Genomic DNA, 7,500 nt, shown 5'->3' on the forward strand with positions numbered 1-7,500 from the left:
TAAAAATATTCAAAGACTCTGCTTCTACTACCTTTTGAGGAAGAGAATTCCAAAGACACAACCCTCTGAGAGAAAAAATTTCTCCTCATCTCTGTCTTAAATGGGCGACCCCTTATTTTTAAACAGTGACCCCTAGTTCTAGATTCTCTCACAAGGGGAAACATCCTTTCCACATCCACCCTGTCAAGACCCCTCAGGATATTATATGTCCCAATCAAGTCGCCTCTTACTATTCTAAATTCCAGCGGATACAAGCCTAGTCTGTCCAATCTTTCCTTGTAAGACAGCCCGCCAATTCCAGATATTAGTCTAGTGAACCTTCTCTACTGCCTCCAATGCATTTACATCCTTAAATAAGGAGACCAGTACTGTACATAGTACTCCAGATGTGGTCTCACCAATGCCCTGTATAGCTGAAGCATAACCTCCCTACTTTTGTATTAAATTCCCCTCCTGATAAACAACAACATTCTATTAGCTTTCCTAATTACGTGCATCCTAACCTTTTGCGATTCATGCACTAGGACACCCAGATCCCTCTGCATCTCAGAGTTCTGCAATCTTTCACCATTTAGATAATAAACTTTTTTATTCTTCCTGCCAAAGTGGACAATTTCACACTTTCCAACATTATACTCCATTTGTCAGGTCTTTGCCCACTCACTTAACCTATCTATATCCCTTTGTAGCCCCCTTGTGTCATTTTCACAAGTTACTTTCCTACCTATTTTGTGTCATCAGCAAATTTAGCAACCATACCTTTGGTGTCTTCATCTAAGTAATTTATATAAATTGTAAAAAGTTGAGGCCCCAGCACAGATCCCTGTGGCACACCACTGGTTACATCTTGCCAACCAGAAAATTACCCATTTATGCCTACTCTCTGCTTCCTGTTAGCTAGCCAATCTTCTTTCCGTGTTACCCCCTACACCATGAGCTTTTATTTTCTGCAATAACCTTTGATGTGGCACCTTATCAAATGCCTTCTGGAAATCCGGAGAAATGGCAGATGGAGTTTAATCCGGACAAATGTGAGGTAATGCATTTTGGAAGGTCTAATGCAGGTGGGAGGTATACAGTAAATGGCAGAACCCTTAGGAGTATTGACAGGCAGAGAGATCTGGGCGTACAGGTCCACAGGTCACTGAAAGTGGCAACGCAGGTGGATAAGGTAGTCAAGAAGGCATACGGCATGCTTGCCTTATCGGTCGGGGCATAGAGTATAAAAATTGGCAAGTCATGTTGCAGCTGTACAGAACCTTAGTTAGGCCACACTTAGAATATTGCGTGCAATTCTGGTCGCCACACTACCAGAAGGACGTGGAGGCTTTGGAGAGGGTACAGAGGAGGTTTACCAGGATGTTGCCTGGTCTGGAGGGCATTAGCGATGAGGAGAGGTTGGATAAACTCGGATTGTTTTCACTGGAACGACAGAGGTGGAGGGGCAACATGAAGAATCAGTTACTTGGGGACATAGGTTTAAGGTGCGAGGGGCAAAGTTTAGAGGGGATGTGCGAGGCAAGTTTTTTTACACAGAGGGTAGTGAGTGCCTGGAATTTGCTGCCAGGGGAGGTGGTGGAAGCAGATACGATAGCGACGTTTAAAAGACATCTTGACAAATACATGAATAGGAAGGGAATAGAGGGATATGGGCCCCGGAAGTGCAGAAGGTGTTAGTTTAGGCAGGCATCAAGATCGGCGCAGGCTTGGAGGGTCGAATGGCCTGTTCCTGTGCTGTACTGTTCTTTGTTCTTTGTAATACACCCAGCAGTTCCCCTTTATTCAAAGAACTCCCATAAATTGGTTAAACATGATTTCCCTTTCACAAAACCATGTTGACTCTGCCTGATTACCTTGAATTTTTCTGAATGCCCTGCTATAACATCTTTTGCCTTCCTAATTGCTAGCTGTGCCTGCGTGTTCACTGTGTGTTTTGCAGAATAGGATATCCAAATCCCTCTGAACGCCAATGTTTACTCATCTCTCTCCTTTAAAAAAAAGTATTTTGTTTATCTATTCTCCCTACCAAAATGGATAATTTTGCACCGCCCCACTTTATACTCCATCTTCCACTTTGCCCAATATATCCCTTAGCAGCCTCTTTGCACCTTCCTCACAACTTACTTTTCCACCTAGCTTTGTATGATTAGCAAACTTGAATATTTCACACTTGGTCCCATCATCTACGTCCTTGATATAGATTGAAAATAGCTGAGGCCCAAGCACTGATCCTTGCGGTACTCCACTAATTACACCCTGTCATCCTGAAAATGACCTGTTTATTCACTTTCTCTGTTTTCTGATCATTCATCCTCAATCCTGCCAGTTAAACCTACAAAAAATGACTATATTTGTCAACTATGACTTCCCTTTCCATAAAACTGTGCTTTTCCACGTGCCCTGTTATCATGTCCTTAATAAAAGATTCTAATATTTTTTCAACTACTGATGTCAGGCTAACTAGCCTATAGTTCCCTTTTTTCTGTCTCCCTTGCATTTGTTACCTTCCAATCTACTGGGACCATTCCAGAATCTAGGGATTTCTGGAAAAACAAAACCAATACATCCATTATCTCTGCAGCCACCTCTTTTAAAACCTTAGGCTGTAGGCCACCATGGCCAGGGAATTTGTTGGCTTTTAGCCCCTTTAAGTAATTTGGATCTAATTGAGATTTAGTTGGAATGTGATTGGGGTTTAGTTTGGATATAGTTTGGGGAGTAGCTGGCGTTTAGTTAATTTAGTTTGGATATAATTTAGGGAGTAGCTGGCGTTTAGAGTTCAGTTTGGGGAGTAGATAGGGTTTAGTTGGGGTTTCGTTTGGATGTAGTTAGGGAGTAGCTGGGATTTAGTTTGGATGTAGTTGGGGTTTGGTTTGGATGTAGTTCGGGAGTAGCTGGGATTTAGTTTGAATATAGTTTGGGGTTTAGTTGGGGCTTAGTTCAGAGCCCTTTCCTATCCTGAGTGGTGTGAAACAGGGCTGTGTTCTCGCACCCACACTTTTTGGGATTTTCTTCTCCCTGCTGCTTTCACATGCGTTCAAATCCTCTGAAGAAGGAATTTTCCTCCACACAAGATCAGGGGGCAGGTTGTTCAACCTTGCCCGTCTAAGAGCGAAGTCCAAAGTACGGAAAGTCCTCATCAGAGAACTCCTCTTTGCTGACGATGCTGCTTTAACATCTCACACTGAAGAATGCCTGCAGAGTCTCATCGACAGGTTTGCGGCTGCCTGCAATGAATTTGGCCTAACCATCAGCCTCAAGAAAACGAACATCATGGGGCAGGACGTCAGAAATGCTCCATCCATCAATATTGGCGACCACGCTCTGGAAGTGGTTCAAGAGTTCACCTACCTAGGCTCAACTATCACCAGTAACCTGTCTCTAGATGCAGAAATCAACAAGCGCATGGGTAAGGCTTCCACTGCTATGTCCAGACTGGCCAAGAGAGTGTGGGAAAATGGCGCACTGACACGGAACACAAAAGTCCAAGTGTATCAGGCCTGTGTCCTCAGTACCTTGCTCTACGGCAGCGAGGCCTGGACAACATATGCCAGCCAAGAGCGACGTCTCAATTCATTCCATCTTCGCTGCCTTCGGAGAATACTTGGCATCAGGTGGCAGGACTATATCTCCAACACAGAAGTCCTTGAAGCGGCCAACACCCCCAGCTTATACACACTACTGAGTCAGCGGCGCTTGAGATGGCTTGGCCATGTGAGCCGCATGGAAAATGGCAGGATCCCCAAAGACACATTGTACAGCGAGCTCGCCACTGGTATCAGACTCACCGGCCGTCCATGTCTCCGCTATAAAGACGTCTGCAAACGCGACATGAAATCGTGTGACATTGATCACAAGTCGTGGGAGTCAGTTGCCAGCATTCGCCAGAGCTGGCAGGCAGCCATAAAGACAGGGCTAAATTGTGGCGAGTCGAAGAGACTTAGTAGTTGGCAGGAAAAAAGACAGAGGCGCAAGGGGAGAGCCAACTGTGCAACAGCCCCGACAAACAAATTTCTCTGCAGCACCTGTGGAAGAGCCTGTCACTCCAGAATTGGCCTTTATAGCCACTCCAGGCGCTGCTTCACAAACCAATGACCACCTCCAGGCGCGTATCCATTGTCTCTCGAGATAAGGAGGCCCAAAAGAAAAGAAAAAAGAAGAAGAAAGTTTGGATATAGTTAGGGGAGTAGCTGGGGTTTAGTTTGGTTGTAGTTCAGGAGTATCTGGGGTTTAGTTGGGGTTTAGTTTGGATATAGTTTGGGGAGTAGTTGGGGTTTGGTTTGAATATAGTTTGGGGCAGAGCTCGGATTTAGTTGGGATTTAGTTTGGATATGGTTTGGGGATAGCTGGGATTTAGTTTGGATATAGTTTGGGGAGTAGTTGGGGTTTGGTTTGAATATAGTTTGGGGTGTAGCTCGGATTTAGTTGGGGTTTAGTTTGGATATAGTTTGGGGATAGCTGGGTTTTAGTTTGGATATACTTTGGGAAGTAGTTGGGCTTTAGTTTGGATATACTTTGGGAAGTAGTTGGGGTTTGGTTTGAATATAGTTTGGGGCATAGCTCGAATTTAGTTGGGGTTTAGTTTGGATATACTTTGGGAAGTAGTTGGGGTTTAGTTTGGATATACTTTGGGAAGTAGTTGGGGTTTGGTTTGAATATAGTTTGGGGCATAGCTCGAATTTAGTTGGGGTTGAGTTTGGATATAGTTTGGGAAGTAGCTGGGGTTTAATTTGGTGAGTAGCTGGGGTTTTGTTGGGTTTTGGTTTGGATATAGTTCGGGGAGTAGCTGGGGTTTAGTTTGAATGTAGTTTGGGGAGTAGTTGGGGTTTGGTTTGGATGTGGTCGAAGTTTAGTTTGGATGTAATTGGAGTTTTGTTTGGATGTAATTTGGGGAGTAGTTGGGGTTTAGTTTGCCTGGCCTTCTACATGTCGTCCTCCAATACTCCAACAAACTGGCCATTCTGCATGTGTGAGACTGGATGATGAGTGCCAACAGGCTCTTCCACTGTTAGGGGCATCACAGTCAAGGCCAGACCTGACCTCAGCTGATGACTTGCTTTGAATTGGGGATACTGGACAGCAGTTGGGAGCAGGAACCAGACCAGACCAGCACTGAAAAATGATCAAATAGGAATTTCACAATAAGGTTTAAATAGAAACATTATCACTTCCATTAATCTAACATTTCAAATAAATTCAATTACAAAGAGAAATCTGTTTTGTAGTGGCAAAAACTGTAAAGCATGCAGTTGAAAGCTCTGATCCGTCAACAACTTCAATATGATTCACTGTAATGTCCCAGTAAACATTTAGAAGGACATGCCCAACAAATGGATTTTCAGCAGGCGGATCGTGGAACTGACCAGCTCTGGAAAAGTATCTCGTTTCTGTGTATCGATCAAGTGAATTGAGGCACGAACTTTCGAAAGAGGGAGTGGTCCGATTAAAAATAAACAAACTATGGGTGTGTGTGGAGAGGTTGCGCATGTGTGCATGCGGGTGGAGGGAGTGTACGTGGATGCGGCTATGCGGGGTGTAGGTGTGCATGCAGGCAGGTATGTGGGGTGTGTGTGTGTGTGTGAGGTTGTGGGGGGGGGGCGTGCGAGGGATGTGTGTGTGTCAAGACTTGTGCATGGAATGAGTGTGCGGCGTATGTGTATGTGGAGATGTGCATGTGTGTGTGGGAGGGTGTGTGTGGGTGGGTGTGTAACACTATTATCATCACTGGATTCATGTCCCCAGTAGCAGAGTTGCTGACTCGGGTAACTGGAAGCTGATGTACCTCCACTTGTTATAACCATGCTGAGCTCCCATGCTCCCCAAAGGCACTTGTTAATAAGCAGTAAGACAGATTCAACCTAATTACACACAGTGTCTGAGCTGAGAGTTGGTGGGGTGCCTCTGTGGACTGAGCAGAACAACTGTCAGACCTGAATAGCAATTAAGAGCCTAGGCTCACTACCTATTCACTGCTGCAGAGAGGATGCTCACTGGCTGCACTGTGCAGGGCAATGCAGGGCTGCGGGTGTGATGTCTCTATCAGAAGGCATTTGGGATTGATACACTGTAGGTTAGGTAACTTGCTAAAGATATCTGCATCTTAAGCAGCTGCACAAATGAGTCTCTGCGCTTCAACTCTCTCTCCCTCTCTGGCTTCCTGTATCTGTCAAGCAACAGCAATAACTTGCATTTATAAAGCATTTTTAACATAATGAAAAGTCCCAAGGTGCTTCACAGGAGTGTTATCAAACATAAATTGACACTGAGCCACATAAGGAAATATTAGGACAGGGAACCAACAGCTTGGTGAAAGAAAAGCAAAATATTGCAGATGCTGGAAATCTGAAATAAAAACAAAGTGCTGGAAGTACTCAGCAGGTCTGACAGCATCTGTGATGAGAGAAACAGAGCTAATGTTTCAGGCCTGTGCTCTGATGAAAGGTCACAGACCTGAAACGTTAGCTTGGTAAAAGAGATTTTAAGGAGAATCTTAAAGAAAGAGACAGAGGTTGAGAAGTAGAGAGGTTTAGGGAGGGAATTCTAGAACTTAGGGGCTAGACAACTGTAGTCATGGTCGCCAATGGTGGAGCTAAGGAAATTGGGGATACGCAAGTGACCAGATTTGGACGAGCGTAGAGATCTCGAAGGGCTTTGGGGCTGGAAGATGTTACCGAGGTAGGGAGGGGAGAGGGCATGGAGTGATTTGAGCACAAGGATGAGAATTTTGAATTTGAGGTGGTGCTGGGCCAGAAACTGAATAGGTCTAGGTGAAAGGGAATGAGGGAGTGAAAGTGGTGGGGACTGAGGGAGTGAGTTTGAGTGACTGAGACTGAGGGAGTGAATCTGAGTGATGGGCACTGAGGCAGTGAGTCTAAGTGATGGGAACCAAAGGTGTGAGTATGAGTGATGGACTCTGAGGGATTGAGGGTATGAGTCTGAGTGACTAGGCACCCTGAGACTGGACTTGTGAACTAGGAATTTAAACTCTTGTACTGAAGTATGTTGAGACATTTTTGTTAAGAAACTTTCTAAGGCAGTGTTTATCCAGGAGAGATAGGATTAAGTGCTTGTTTTCTTTGGGTCCAGTATAGGCTATAATCCTGTTAAATGTTTTACATTTCTATATCTTTCACAGTCGTTTTGTCCTGTTTAATTGGAGAATTTCCCTGAGAGTGCAATGTCAGTAACCGTCTCAGTCATTCACTGAAAGATTAACAAGACCTTGGTTCTGTTAATGACTGTTAATCGTTGTATTTTACCTCTTTGGTTTTACTTGTAGTTATAAAGCAACATGAAAGTGAAGCATGGAAACTTTCCCATTGAACAAAACGTAATGTAAAATGTAGCAAAATGTCCCAATGCGCTACCTGGGAATATAATCAGACAACATTTTACACTGAGCCCCAGAAGGAGAAATTAGGAAAGGGGTAATCAAAAGCTTTATCAAAAAGGTAGGTTTTAAGGAGTGTCTTAAAGGAGAAAAGAGAACTAGAGAGGATT

The sequence above is a fragment of the Heterodontus francisci genome, chromosome 27, assembly GCF_036365525.1.
Source record: "Heterodontus francisci isolate sHetFra1 chromosome 27, sHetFra1.hap1, whole genome shotgun sequence".
NCBI classification, from domain to species: Eukaryota; Metazoa; Chordata; class Chondrichthyes; order Heterodontiformes; family Heterodontidae; genus Heterodontus; species Heterodontus francisci.